Source organism: Theropithecus gelada, chromosome 2, assembly GCF_003255815.1.
Source record: "Theropithecus gelada isolate Dixy chromosome 2, Tgel_1.0, whole genome shotgun sequence".
NCBI classification, from domain to species: Eukaryota; Metazoa; Chordata; class Mammalia; order Primates; family Cercopithecidae; genus Theropithecus; species Theropithecus gelada.
In genome coordinates, this window is record NC_037669.1 from 55,303,912 (window position 1) to 55,319,782 (window position 15,871).

The 15,871-nt window shown below is 44.2% G+C and overlaps 1 protein-coding gene and 1 pseudogene across 2 annotated transcripts in view; one reads left to right on the forward strand and one right to left on the reverse strand.

Moving 5' to 3' along the window:
• The window catches only part of LHFPL4 (LHFPL tetraspan subfamily member 4), a 51,221-nt gene that overhangs the window by 12,382 nt on the left and 22,968 nt on the right, over window positions 1–15,871 (forward strand). The gene's annotated exons all lie outside the window — the stretch shown is intronic.
• On the reverse strand, window positions 1,091–1,585 carry LOC112618623 (annotated as a pseudogene). Its single transcript, XR_003118106.1, has one exon. The product of XR_003118106.1 is annotated as a 40S ribosomal protein S18 pseudogene (transcript).

The window sequence follows — 15,871 nt, forward strand, 5'->3', positions numbered from 1 at the left end:
CCTCAGCCTCCCTATTAGCTGGGATTACAGGCACATGCCACCACACCTGGCTAATTTCTGTATTATTAGTAGAGACAGGTTTTCACCATGTTGGCCAGGCTGGTCTCAAACTCCTGACCTCAGGTGATCCACCTGCCTTGGCCTCCCAAATTGCTGGAATTACAGGTGTGAGCCACACTGCCTGGCCTTTGATCCACTTTGAGTTAATTTTTGTATATGGTGTGAGATACGGGGTCCAACATCATTCTTTTGCATGTGGCTATTCAGTTTCCTAGCACCAAGATTGTTCTTTTTCTGTTGAATTGTTCTGGTATCCTTGTCAAATGTTAATTGACCATAGATACATAGATTGCTTTCTAGACTCTCAATTCTATTCAATTGATCTGTATATCTATATATCTATCCTTATGCCAGAACAGACTGTCTTTTAAAAAATTTTTTTTTTTTTTTTTTTTTTTTTTTGAGACGGAGTCTCGCTCTGTCACCCAGGCTGGAGTGCAGTGGCCGGATCTCAGCTCACTGCAAGCTCCGCCTCCCGGGTTCACGCCATTCTCCCGCCTCAGCCTCCCGAGTAGCTGGGACTACAGGCGCCTGCCACCTCGCCCGGCTAAGTTTTTTTTGTATTTTTTAGTAGAGACGGGGTTTCACTGTGTTAGCCAGGATGGTCTCGATCTCCTGACCTCGTGATCCGCCCGTCTCGGCCTCCCAAAGTGCTGGGATTACAGGCTTGAGCCACCGCGCCCGGCCTAAAAAATTTTATTTTACCGGGCACAGTCTTGATTACTGTCACTTTCTAGTCAGTTTGAAATCAGAAAGTGTGAGTCCTCCAACTTCGTTCTTCATTTTCAAGGTTGTTCTGGTTATCACACTGCCTTTTATGTCCTGATAGCAGACATCACACACCATCACTTCTGCCACACTCTATTACAAGAAATAAGTTCCTAAATCCAGCCCACATTCTAGAGGAGGAGAATTAGGATCCTTCTCTTGAAGGGAGGAATGTCAAAGAATTTGTGGACATATTTTCAAGCCACTGCTAATGGTAATATACTAAACACTTGGTTCTGTGGCTTGCTTTTTTTTTTTTTTTGTATATAAACTATTTATTAACAGACAAGGCCTACAGACTTATTTCTTCTTGGACACACCATGGTGCGGCCACGGCGGCCAGTGGTCTTGGTGTGCTGGCCTTGGACACGAAGGCCCCAGAAGTGGCGCAGCCCTCTATGGGCCCGAATCTTCTTCAGTCGCTCCAGGTCTTCAGGGAGCTTGTTGTCCAGACCATTGGCTAGGACCTGGCTATATTTTCCATCCTTTACATCCTTCTGTCTGTTCAAGAACCAGTCTGGGATCTTGTACTGGCGTGGATTCTGCATAATGGTGATCACACGTTCCACCTCATCCTCAGTGAGTTCTCCCGCCCTCTTGGTGAGGTCAATGTCTGCTTTCCTCAACACCACATGAGCATATCTTCGGCCCACACCCTTAATGGCAGTGATGGCAAAGGCTATTTTCCGCCGCCCATCGATGTTGGTGTTGAGTACTCGCAAAATATGCTGAACTTTTCAGGGATCACTAGAGACATGGCGGCAGCACAAGCGGCCGCGTGTAGGCCTCCTGTGGAAGCGTGGCTTGCTTTTTTACTCAACAATACATCTTGGAGATAGTTCTATATCAGTATATAAAGAGCCACCTTTTTCTTAACAACTGCATAATAAACTTTTCTATAGATGCATCATAATTTAATTAATATTTATTTACAATATTTTGCTATAATGCTTCAGTGAATAATGTTATATGTAAATTATAATATCTAATACATATGTAAGTATAAGGATAAAGCCCTAGAAGGGGAATTGCTGGATTAAGTGGTATATACATTTACAATTTCACAGACCTATCAACAGTGTCCTTCACAGAGGTTGCATAAAGTCACACTCCCATAAGCAATGTATGATTGTACCTGTTTCTCCATGTCTTTGCCAACTGAGTGTGTTATCAAATATTTCATTTTTTCCATCCTGATAGAAAACACTCTTTTATTGTTGTAATTTGCCTTTCTATTATTATGAATGAGATTGAATACCTCTTTTATATATGTAATTGTTATATATATGTATATTTTTTTAACTGTCATTTCTTAAATTTTGAAAATCAATGTAATGGCATTTTTCCACTTTGATTTGTAAGAGCTCTTTATATACTAAGAAAGGTAGCCTTCTGTGTGTGAGATGAGTTACAAATATTGCTTCTCAGTTTATCTTTTGACTTTGTCTATGGATTTTTCCCCCATGGGGAAATTGTTTTCTTTTTACTATAAGCAAATCATCAATTCCCTCTTTTATGGTTGCTGGGTTTAGTGTTATACCTAGAAAGGCTCTGAAGTGTTTCAAGTCTGAGGGGAACATGATTGGATCTGGTTGCTGGTGAAGAGGATGGATTGGAGGTATCAGGAGGATAAGGGTTGAACTATTCTTTTTTTATTTTTTTCGAGATGAAGTCTCACTCTATTGCCCAGGCTGGAGTGCAGTGGCGCAATCTCGGCTCCCTGCAACCTCCACCTCCTGGGTTCAAACAATTCTTCTGCTTTAGCCTCCCAAGTAGCTGGGACTACAGGTGCCCACCACCACACCCAGCTAATTTTCATATTTTTTAGTCGAGATGGGGTTTTGCCATGTTGGCCAGGCTGGTCTGGAATTCCTGACCTCAAGTGATCCACCCGCCTCAGCCTCCTAAAGTGCTAGATTACAGATGTGAGCCACCACGCCCGGCCCCAGAGGAGTTTAATGCATTATGAGTGCCCTGGATCAGTAATCAGTACCTGGCACATAGGTGCTTAATTAATGTCTGTTGAATGAATGAATGAATGATGATATCTGATTTAAGTCTCAGCTCTGCCACCCATTCCTTTGGAGGCAGCACAGTTTAGTGGTCAGAAAACCTGAATTTGGGCTCGGTGTGGTGGCTCACATCTATAATCCCAGCACTTTAAGAGGCCGAGGTGGGCAGGTCACCTGAGGTCAGGAGTTCGAGACCAGCCTGGCCAACATGGTGAAATCCTATGTCTACTAAAAATACAAAAATTAGTTGGGCATGGTGGCATATGCCTGTAATCCCAGCTACTCAGGAGGCTGAGGCAGGAGAATCGCTTGAACTGGGAAGGAGGAGGTTGCAGTGAGCCAAGATTGTGCCATTGCACTCCAGCCTGAGTGACAGAGCAAGACTCCATTAAAAAAAAAAAAAGAAAGAAAGAAAACCTGAATTTAAATTCTGACTGTGGTGTTACCAACTAAGTGTTCTCAGGAATATTACCTGATTTCTGAGTCTCAGTTTACTCACCTGTAAAATGGGGACAATAATAATAACTGCCTCATGGCGCTGTTGAAGGATTGATTGTGAATTTGTGTGCACACCACGGCAGAAACAAAACATTTATTAATTTTAGCGATTATTATTTGTTGTTGTGTGACCAGAATCAAATCACTTTGGCTTCAACTTTCCAATATTCCATGGCCTGTGCTAGAACAAGGGAGAAAGGGTTGAAAAGTGGGAACAGTTGGGAGAGGAGCCTGGAGAAGTAGTTAGAGCTGGCTTATGGAGGGCCTTGACCGTGGCTTTGGAGTTCAGGTCTTATTCCTAGATGATGAACAATCACTTTCAGGCATGGGAATGACCAGGGTCAGATGTAGGTTTAAAAGGATGACTTGGGAGGCTGCTATGGAGAATGGACCAGTTGGAGGCTCGATGGAAGCAGGGAGCCCGGGAAGAAGGCGGTCCAGGTGAGAGATGCCAAGGATGGTGGAGGGAGAGGAGGAGAAAGATTGGAGACCTATTTAGAAGACCAATGGGTGTGTTGGGTTCGAGGACAAGGCAGTTCTTACAATGACTCCAAGTTTCTTACGGATAATTGGGTCTGTGGAGTGACATTCACAAAGGACATAGGATGAAGAACAGACCTGGGGTGGAGGAAGAGAAGGTCTGTTTGGGAAACACTGATTTTGAGGTTCTTATGGGATATGCAAGAGGAAAGGTCCAATGAGTGTTACTGCGGTCTGGGGATGAGGAGAAGGTCTCAGCTGTGGATGGAGATTTGAGGCATCATCGTATGAATCTGAGCATAGACAAAATTGCCCAAGGAGAATGTATGGAGGGAGAAGAGACAGCCTAGGGAACAGCAACCTTAAGGAGCAGGTGGAGGAGGAGGAGTCAGAAAAACCAACTGCGAGACAGGAGTCAGAGCAGGAGGAGGCAAATTAGCAACTGAGGGCCTGAGGAAGATAGGCTCGAGGAAGGCCACATGTCTGCAGGAGAAGGTGGACTTGGAAGGGATGGGGAGAGCAGCGGGAGGGTTTTCACCAAATCCTAGAGGTGTATGTGGCAGAGCCAGCCTAGGACAATAGGGTGACCCCGAGGAGGGACAGATGCCAAGGTTATTAACAGGCTGTGGACTCCGTGCAGGCTGGGCCTAGGGTGGCAGATGAGAGTAAATGCTGTTACCAAATAATTACCGCACAAAGTGATGGGGGTTCCATCTCTCCACAAGTCATCTGTGATGCCAGATGCCATTATTTGTGTTCCCAACAGTGCCCCCGTCCAAAACTGTGAGCCCCTCAAGGTCTGGAACCATGAGTTGAGACTGAATGACTTAGAGGAAGAGTGTCCCAGGGAGAAGGGGTGAATTTGACACATTTTCAGGCACAGAAAGGATGGCAGTGTAGCCAGAGTGCAAGCGAGAGGCTGAATGGCACCAGAGGAAATGGAGGGAGGCTGGGGCCTGGAAGCCACTGTCAGCTGTTGTCAGGAATTTACTCTGAATGCCATGGAGAGAGAGAGTTAAGTAGGGGAGCTAGTTTCTTTCTTCTCTTTGAGACAGGGTCTTGCTCTGTTGCCCAGGCTGCAGTACAGTGGCACGATCATAGCTCACTGTAACCTCAAATTCCTGGGCTCAAGTGATCCTCGCATCTCAGCCTTCTGAGTAGCTGGGATTACAGGCTCACACTACCACACCTGGCTAACTTTTTTTTTTTTTTTTGAGGCGGAGTCTGGCTCTGCTGCCCAGGTTGGAATGCAGGGGCGTGATCTCGGCTCACTGCAAGCTCCGCCTCCCAGGTTCACGCCATTCTCCTGCCTCAGCCTCCTGCTAAATTTTATTTTACAGATGGGGTCTCATTATGTTGCCCAGGGTGATCTCAAATTCCTGGCCTCAAGCAATCCTCTCATTTCACTCTTCCAAAGTGCTGGGATTACAGGCATGAGCCACTGTGCTTGGCCATGATACCATTTGTTTTTGAATGTTCATTCTGGATGCTGAATGGGGAACAGGTGACGGTGGGGCAAGGGTAGAAGCAGAGAAACTAGTGTGAAGGTGACTGTGGTGATCAGGGAAGAAGGTCATGGATCTTGGAGCCAGGTGGTAGCTGGCAGTGGAAATGGAGAGAAGGGGTCTGGTGCTGGACATTTTTTGGAGGTTGAGCCAGTCAGCCTTGCAAATGGATTGGGTGTGGGAGGTGAGGGAAAGGGAGGGTCTAGGATACCTCCCAGGCTGGCCTCAGCATCTAGGTTGTTGGATGGGACAGGAGTCACCTCATAGGAGCTGATAGGGGCATTAAGATTGGGCCTGGATGGCTCAGATTTTAAAAGGAGAAGCTCGGTCTCCCTTGTAAGATAAGCCTCTGGCCCTGGATGGGCAGGAACAGAGCCGGGTGCTCAGACCTGGTAGGGAGGGCCTGTGGACAGGCATCTCCAACCCACCTCCTGAACTTCCTTCTCCTAGGGGATCTCCCTGTGAGACAATTGTTACCACGGCCCCCTTGTGTCCTGGGGAAGCCATTCCCTTTGAAAGCTGTGGCCCCCCTGGCCAGACCTGGTGGCTCACGCCTGTAATCCCAGCACTTTGGGTGAGGTGGGCGGATCACCTGAAGTCAGGAGTTCAAGACCAGCCTGGGCAACATGGTGAAACACCCTCTCTAAAAAAATACAAAAATTAGCTGAGTGTGGTGGCGTGTGGCTGTAGTCCCAGCTACTCAGGAAGCTGAGGCAGGAGAATCGCTTGAACCTGGTAGGCAGAGGTTGCAGTGAGCCAAGATCACGCCACTGCACTCTAGCCTGGGCGATAAGAGTGAGACTCTATCTCAAAAATAAAAATAAAAATAAATGAAAGCAAGCAAGCAAGCAAGTTGTGGCCCCAGTGTGGACAGAAATCATTCACTGGACTCCCCTCAGTCCCAAACCCAGCCAGGTCCTTCTGGAAAAACCTTCCTAAATTGAAGGAGAGACTGTCAGAGGACACAAGCAGCTGGCTGTGTATTTTGTGCTACACTGATTCTTTGTATATCTCACCTTTTCTAAGAGTTTTATTGCTTTTAAAAAATTATCATTGTTCTTTGTGGAAAAATTGGAGAATATATTTTGAGCAGAATTACACCCATAGTCTTACTCTCTCAGCAATAGTCATTCTTAACTGCATGGTCTATGCTTGTAACAGTATAGAGTGCTGGTTAGAAGCAGGCTGTCTGGGTCCAAATCCTGCAACTTACAAGTTGTGTGACCCTGGATAACTTGGATAACCTCAAACCTCTTGCACCTCAGTGTCCTCATCTGTAAAAAGAAGATAATAACAGTATCTATGCCATAGAGTTGTAGGGATTAAATGAACTAGCATGTGTAAAGTACTTATAGTGCCTGGCATGGTAAATTCTATATAATTATTTGCTGTCACTGTGTGAACATTTTTCCCAAAAAGAAATTATGTTATGTGTTATTTTAAAAAGTCTTTTGAGACCTAACACATCATGAGTATTTCTTATATATGATTAAACCTTCCTCAATATACTTTTAGTAGCTGAGTAACACTCTGTGATATGAAAGAGCTGTATTCCCGTATCGATATAGTAGGGGTTTTTGTCTTTCCTCCCTTCCTTCATTATTTCTCCTCCCCTTGCTCTCATACCCTTCCTCCTCCTCTTTTTCTTCTTCCCCTCGCTCTTCCTCTTTTATAAACAGCAGTGTGATGAACATCCTCATAGTTAAATCTTAGAGGACATCTGTGAACATTTTCTTATGATAAATTCCTGGAAATTGCCAAGCTCAGTCAAAAGGGGTTTAAAGGTTTCATTTTTCTGTTTTTGAGATTAATCCATGATTTCTATAAGTTACATTTGACCTCTGCATTGCCTGTCTTTGCTGCTTTAATGATTTCATTCCAAGTGAACGAAAATCTCTGGCAATAGTCATTTACTAGCAGTCAACCCCCACCCACTTTATGGTTTCTGTCAGTAATTTATTTACCTGGCTTCAAATTCAAAAGGTGCAACAGGTTATCAGAGAAACATCTCCTCCAGCTACCCAATGCCTCTCTTTAGAAGGAGCCAGGGTTGTCAGTGTCTTATAAATACATCTGAAAATATTTGGCCGGGCGCGGTGGCTCAAGCCTGTAATCCCAGCACTTTGGGAGGCCGAGACGGGCGGATCACGAGGTCAGGAGATCGAGACCATCCTGGCGAACACGGTGAAACCCCGTCTCTACTAAAAAATACAAAAAACTAGCCGGGCGAGGCGGCGGGCGCCTGTAGTCCCAGCTACTCGGGAGGCTGAGGCAGGAGAATGGCGTAAACCCGGGAGGCGGAGCTTGCAGTGAGCTGAGATCTGGCCACTGCACTCCAGCCCGGGCGACAGAGCCAGACTCCGTCTCAAAAAAAAAAAAAAAAAAAAGAAAATATTTTATGTACCTGCAAGAAAATACACCCCCACATACATATGATTTCCCGCCTCTATTGCAATGGGAGCGTTGTGCAGTATTTGTTACTGTGAGCCTTGCCTTTCTCTCAGCAGGGTATCCGGACATCATTCCACATCAGCACATAAGGAGCTTCCTCATTCTCTTTAATGACTGATTATATTATTGAATGCTACTACAAAGGGGCACTATACCTAATCAGTTACCTATTGGTGGGCATTTAAGTTATTTCCAATGTTTATTTCTTACACATCATGGTTTGCATCCCTTTTTTTTTTTTTTTTAAGAAAAGTCTTGCTCTGTCACCCAGGCTGGAGTGCAATGGGACAATCTCAGCTCACTGTAACCTCTGCATCTCAGGTTCAAACGATTCTCCTGCCTCTCAAGTAGCTGAGACTACTGCATGGTGGCATGCACCGCCATGCCCAGCTAATTTTTTGGTATTTTTTGTAGAGACAGGGTTTGCCATGTTGCCCAGGTTGGTCTCAAACCCCTGGGCTCAAGCGATCCATCTGCCTCAGCCTCCCAGAGTGCTGGAATTACAGGTGTGAGCCTCTGTGCCCGACCCTATGCAACCTTTTTTTTTTTTTTTAAAGTCATACATCTACAGCCCAAAGAAAATCACAAAGTGAACATGACTATGAAAAAAGCACCCAGGTCATAAACCTCATTCCTCCTTCCAGTCACTCCTCCAAAGGTAATCCTGACCTTTTTTTTTTTTTTTTTTTGAGACGGAGTCTCGCTCTGTAGCCCAGGCTGGAGTGCAGTGGTGGGATCTCAGCTCGCTGCAAGCTCCGCCTTCCAGGTTCACGCCATTCTCCTGCCGCAGCCTCCCGAGTAGCTGGGACTACAGGCGCCGGCCACCTCGCCCGGCTAGTTTTTTTTAGTAGAGACGGGGTTTCACCGTGTTAGCCAGGATGGTCTCGATCTCCTGAACTCGTGATCCGCCCGTCTCGGCCTCCCAAAGTGCTGGTATTACAGGCTTGAGCTACCGCGCCCGGCCCAACTCATCCTAGTTTTATTCCCTAAACTCAAGTAATCTTCTTCCTTTGAACTCTCCTTTAGTTTTTTTTTTTGTTTTTTTTTTGGTCTTTCTTTTCTCTTCTCTTCTCTTCTTTTCTTTTTTCTTTTCTTTCTTTCTTTTCTTTCTCGCTCTGTTATCCAGGCTGGAGTGCAGTGGCCCATCTTGGCTCACTGCAACCTCCCCTTCCCAGGTTCAAACAATTCTCCCGCCTCAGCCTCCCAAGTAGCTGTGATTACAGGTGCACATCACCATGCCTGCCTAATGTTTGTATTTTTAGTAGAGACGGGGTTTCACCATGTTGGCCAGGCTGGTCTCGAATTGTTATTTCAGATGATCCACCTGCCTCGGTCTCCCAAAATCCTGGGATTACAGGCATGAGCCGCCATGCCCAGCAGAGTTTCTTAGTTCTTAAAAGCTCTCCTTCCCCGCCTCCTTCCCTGTCTCCCCCATGCCACTTTTCAGAGGTAACCATCATTAAGCTGCTTCTGTATTCTTCCAGAAATGCTTATAGATACGCAAGCTTATATGCAGGCATAGCTCGTTTTATTGTGCTTTGCTTTATTATGCTTTGCAGATATTGCATTTTTAATAAATTGAAGGTTTGTGGCAACCCTGAGTCGATCAAGTCTGTCGGTGCCCACTTCATGGCTCTGTGTCACATTTTTGGAATTTTCACAATATCTCAAACTTTTCTATTATGATTATACCTTTTATGGTGATCTGTGATCAGTGATATTTGATGTTACTATTGTAATTGTTTTGGGGCACCATGAACTGCACCCATATAACACAGAAAACTTCATAAATAAATGTATGTATTTTGATTGCTCCACCTGCTGGCTATTCCCCTGTCTCTCTCCCTCCTTTGGCTTCCCTATTCCCTGAGACACAGCAGTTTTGAAATTAGGCCAATTAGTAACCCTGCAATGGCCTCTAAGTGTTCAAGTGAAAGGAAGAATCATACATCTCTCACGTTAAGTCAAAAGATTAAAATGTGGGCTGGGCATGGTGGCTCACGCCTGTTATCCCAGCACTTTGCAGGACGCTGAGGCAGGAGGATTTCTTGAGATCAGAAGTTCAGGACCATCCTGGGCAAATAGTAAGACTGTCTCTAAAAAATAAGTAAATAAATAAATATTAAAAAACAAAAGCTGTTAATGATGAGTAGTGAGGAAGGCATGTCAAAACTGAGATAAGCCAAAAGTGAGGGCTCTTGTGCCAGTTGGCCAAGTTGTGAATGCAAAGGAAAAGTTCTTGAATGAAATAAAGTGCTACTCCAGTGAACACATGAATGATGAGAAAGAAAACAGCGCTATTTCAGATACAGAGAAAGCCTTAGTAGTCTGGAGAGAAGATCAAACAAGTCATAGCATTCCTTTAAGCCAAAGCCTAATCCAGAGCAAGACCCTAACTCTGTTTCATTCTGTGAAGATTGAGAGAGGTGAGGAAGCTGCAGAAGAAATGTTGGAAGCTAGCAGAGGTTGGTTCATGTGGTTTAATAAAATGAGCCATTTCCATAGCATAAAAGTGCAAGGTGAAGCAGCAGGTGCTGATGTAGAAGCTACAGCAAGTCACTAGAAGATCTGGCTAAGATCACTGATGAAGATGGCTAGACTAAACAACAGATTTTCAGTGTAGATAAAACAGTCTTCTGTTGGAAGAAGATGCCATCTAGGTCTTTCATAGCTAGAGAGGAGAAGTCAGTGCCTGGCTTTAAAGCTTCAAAGGACAGGCTGACTCTCATGTTAGGGACCCATGCAGCTGGTGACTTTAAGTTGAAGCCAGTGCTCGTTTACCATTTGAAAATTCTAGGGCCCTTAAGAATTATGCTAAATCTATTCTGCCTGTGCTCTATAAATGGAACAACAAAGCCTGAATGATAGCACATGTGTTTACAGCATGGTTTACTAACTATTTTAAGTCCACTGTTGAGACCTATTGCTCAGGATAGAAAAAAAAATATTCCTTTCAAAATATTAGTGCTCATTTACAATGCACCTGGTCACACAAGCGCTCTCAGGAAGATGTACAAGGAGATTAATGCTATTTTCATGCCTGCTAACACAATATCCATTCTGTAGTCCATGGGTCAAGGAGTAATTTTGACTTTCAAGTCTTATTATTTAAGAAATACATTTTGAAAGGCGATAGCTGCCATAGATAAGTGGTTCCTCTGTTGGATCTGGGCAAAGCAAATTGAAAGCCTTCTGGAAAGAATTTACCACTCTAGATGTGCCATTAAGAACATTGGTGATTCATGGCCGGGCGCAGTGGCTCACATCTGTAATCCCAGCACTTTGGGAGGCCAAGGTGGGCAGATCACAAGATCAGGAGTTCAAGACCAGCCTGGCCAACATGGTGAAACTCCGTCTCTACTAAAAATACAAAAATTAACTGGGTGTAGTGGTGCGCACCTGTAGTCCCAGCTACTCAGGAGACTGAGGCAGAAGAATCCCTTGAACCTGGGAGGTGGAGGTTGCAGTGAGCTGAGATCGTGCCACTGCACTCCAGCCTGGGTGAGAGAGTGAGACTCCATCTAAAAAAAAAAAAAAAAATTGGTGATTTTCCTGAACCCGGGAGGTGGAGGTTGCAGTGAGCCAAGATCATGCCACTGCACTCCAGCCTGGGCCACAGAGTGCAACTCCATTTCAAAAAAAAGTAAAAAGGTTCAGGGGCTGGGTGCAGTGGCTCATGCCTGTAGTCCCAGCACTTTGGGAGGTCAAGGTGGGCAGATCACCTGAGGTCAGGAGTTCAAGACCAGCCTGGCTAACATGGTGAAACCCCATCTCTACCAAAAATACAAAAATTAGCCAGTGTGGTGGCACACACCTGTAATCCCAGCTACTCGGGAGGTGGAGGCAGGAGAATTGTTTGAACCCGCGAGATGGAGGTTGCAGTGAGCTGAGATTGTGCCACTGCAGTGCAGCCTGGGCAACAGAGCAAGACTCCATCTCAAAAAATATATAATAATAATAATAATAATAATAAAAATAAATGGAACATTGGTGCTTCATGAGAGGAGGTCAAAATATCAACATGAACAGGAGTTTGAAAGAGGTTAATTCCAACCCTTATGGATGACTTTGAGGGGCTTAAGACTTCAGTGCAGGAAGTAACTGAAGATGTGGTGAAAATAGCAAGAGAACTAGCATTAGAAGTGGAGCTTGCTGATGGGCCCGAATTGCTGCAATCTCATGATCAGACTTGAATGGATGAGGAGTTGCTTCTTATGGATGAGCAGAGAGTGCTTTCTTGAGATGGAATCTACTCCTGGTGAAGATGCTGTGAGCACTGTTGAAATGCCCACAAAAGATTTAAAATATGACATAAACTTAGTTGATAAAGCAGGAGTAGGGTTTAAGAGGATTGATTCCATTGTTGAAAGAAGTTCTGTAGATAAAATGCTATCAAACAGTATCATATGCTACTGAGTAAAGTTTTGTGAAAGAAGAGTCAATCGACGTGGCAAACTTCATTGTTATCTTATTTTCAGAAATTGCTACAGCTACTCAAACCTTCATTACAACTTGCTGAAGGCTGGCTGAGATGATAATTTAGCAATAAAGTATTTTAAAAATAAGGTATATACATTGGGTTTTTAAAAGACATATGCTATTGCACACTATTAGAGTATAGTGTAAACATGACTTTATATGCACTGGGAAACCAGATAATTTGTGTGACTTGCTTTATTGCAATATTTGCTTTATTATGGTGGTCTGGAACCAAACTTGCAATATCCCCAGGGTATGCCCATGCGTGTGGTGTGTGTGTGTGTGTTATTTGAAAACTTAATTTTTACAATTATTGGTTTTCTGGGTTTTTAAAAAAATTATTCCATCACACTAGTCTACCGTATATGGGTTTTGTTTCTGAGACAGCATCTGGCTCTGTTGCCCAGGCTAGAGTGCAGTGGCATGATATTGGCTCACTGCAACTTCTGCCTTCTGACTTCAAGCAATCCTCCCACTTCAGCCTCCCGAGTAGCTGAGACTACAGGCGCTTGGACCATGCCTGACTAATTTTTTGTAGAGATGGGGTTTCACCATGTTGCCCAGGCTGATCTTGACTCCTGGGCTCAAGCTCACCACTTCACCACTCCCAATAACTGAGACTACAGGCATGCACCATGACGCTCACTAACTTTTTGTATTATTTTTTTAGTAGAGACAGAGTTTTGCCATGTTGCCCAGGCTAATCTCAAACTCCTGAGCTCAAGTGATCCACCTGCTTTGGTCTCCCAAAGTGTTAGGATTACAGGCATGAGCCACGATGCCTGGTCAAAATTATGTTTTTAAATTTCACAAGTAGCATATGAATATACACACTCTGTAAAAAGCTGAAATATTACAAAAAGACTAAAGTCCCCATCCGAGCCCCACCCAGAGGCCACCACTCTTATAAACTTCATTTCTATCTTCCCTGATCTTTTTCTGCACATTTACATACATATCCATAAGGAAGCTATATCATGTCATCTTCCATGTGCCCCTACTTACTTCTTTCTCCCTTCCCTTCCCTTTCCTTCTGTCTCCTTCCCTCCCTCCTTCTCTTCCTTCCTTCCTTTCAGTGAAATACATGTACATGAAATTTACCATTTTAACCTTTTTTTTTCTTTTTTTCTTAAAACAACAAAAATTTATTCTTGTTCTGAGGCTAGAAGTCCAATATCAAGGTGTGGGCAGGGCCTGACGCCCCCTGCAGACTCTGGGAGGGAAACTTCCCTGATCTCGTCTCCCTTCTGTTGGCTGTCAGCTCCCCTTGGCATTGTTGACTTAAAGCAACATCACTCCAATCTCTGGTCTTCACGTGTGTGTGTGTGTTTGTGTGTGTGTGTGGGGGGGTGTGTTTCTCTTCTCTTCCTATAAGGATACCAGTGATTGGACTTAGAGCCCAGCCTAATGACCTTATTTTGTCTTGCATCTTAATTATATCTACAGGCACCCTGTTTCCAAATGAGAGCACATTCACAGGTACCAGGGATTAGGACTTGAACATATTAGGACTTGAACATATCTTTTTGGGGGAATGCAATTAGACTCATTATATTCACCATCATTTTAAGAGATGCTTGAAGGAGGGAGATGATATGAGGGATGTTAGACCACAGCCAACTATAATTGTGAGCAAAATAAAGACAGTTATTCAAACTATTGTCAGATTCTTCTGGGGACATTCTTTTTTTCCCCATTTTCTTATTGTGGTAAAGTACACATGACATAACATTTATCATTTTTACTGTCTTTTGGTGCACAATTCTGTAGCATCAAGTACATTCACATTATTGCTCAGTCATTACCACCATCCATCTCCAGAACTCTTTTAATCTTGCAAAACTGAAACTTTGTGCCCATTAAACACTAGCTCCACATTCCTCCCTCCCCCAAGCCCTGGCAACCACCATTTCACCTTCTGTCTCTATGAATTTGGTTACTCTAGGTAGCTCATATAAATCAATCATACAGTATTTGTCCTTTCATGACTGGCTTATTTATATACCTTGCGAAGTGTCTTCAGGATTCCTCCATGTTGTATCATGTGTCAGAATTTCCTCCCTTTTTAAGGTTCAATATATTTCATTGTATGTACATACCATCCCCTACTTTTTATTTTATTTAATTTTTTTAATTTTTTTTTTTTTTTTGAGACGGAGTCTCGCTCTGTCACCCAGGCTGGAGTGCAGTGACTGGATCTCAGCTCACTGCAAGCTCCGCCTCCCGGGTTTACACCATTCTCCTGCCTCAGCCTCCCGAGTGGCTGGGACTACAGGCGCCTGCCACCTCACCCGGCTAGTGTTTTTGTATTTTTTAGTAGAGACGGGGTTTCACCGTGTTAGCCAGGATGGTCTTGATCTCCTGACCTCGTGATCTGCCCGTCTCGGCCTCCCAAAGTGCTGGGATTACAGGCTTGAGCCACCGCGCCTGGCCCATCCCCTACTTTTTAAAAACTAGAAGGATCATGCCTATGTATGGTCTTTCTACCTGCTCAATATGTCAGAGAAGAGAAGTAGTTAACAGCATGGACTCAGGCCCCAGGAAGCCTAGGTCAGACTTATCATTTAACCTTTCTGTGCCTGTTTCACAACATATAAAAATGAGGTAACAATGAATTAATACACATAAAGCAGTTAAAACAGTGTCTGGCACATTTTCCATTTTTTCTTTTTTCTTTTTTTTTTTTTTTGAGACGGAGTCTCGCTCTGTCACCCAGGCTGGAGTACAGTGGCCGGATCTCAGCTCACTGCAAGCTCTGTCTCCCAGGTTTATGCCATTCTCCTGCCTCAGCCTCCCGAGTAGCTGGGACTACAGGCGCCCGCCACCTCGCCCGGCTAGTTTTTTTTATTTTTTATTTTTAGTAGAGACGGGGTTTCACCGTGTTAGCCAGGATGGAAGAAGGAAGGCCCATTTTTTCAAACGTGGAAACACATTTGATTTTTTTTTTTAAATTATGATTGCTTTTTTTTCAGATGATGATGTGTCAAAGAAATTTTGCTCTTTCAATCCTTAAAGTGCTACCCATTCTTTCTCATTGTTGCAATGCATTTCATAGTATGCATATCCAATTTTATAAAAAACATAGATGAGTGGACTTCTGGTTTCTGGTCAGGGATGTAAAAAGCTTGGAAGTTGCTACTCTATCCTAACAGCAAGTAAAAAGCCAAACAAACTGAAAAATCAACACTCTTGCTAGATCCATGAGAGACATAAGGTCACAGGGCAAACTGGTGCCCCCAAAATTGGAGAGACAAACAGGTGGGTGCAGAGAATCACAAATTCCAGGAGCAGAAGGAACCCATGAGCAGAAACTTTTACGGGAACCAATGCCCAGGCAAGGGAAAACTGAATTGTAATTGACAAATTGCTAGGGGCTCAGTGTGGACAAGTGTGAGACATTAAAAACTCCCAGGGGACCCAGTCATTGGGGGGCTCCCACACTTTTGTAAGTTTTACTTCCTGAAGCTCTACCAAGTTCTCACGGTGAATACTGGAGGAAAATCCCCTATGGTTCTGGGAAGAGGAGGGAAAAGGGAACAATTCTGATGTATGCCAGGCTTGTCCTCAGGAGAAGCTAGGTAACCAGAGCCTAACCTGCTAGGATTATCAGAGAGAGGC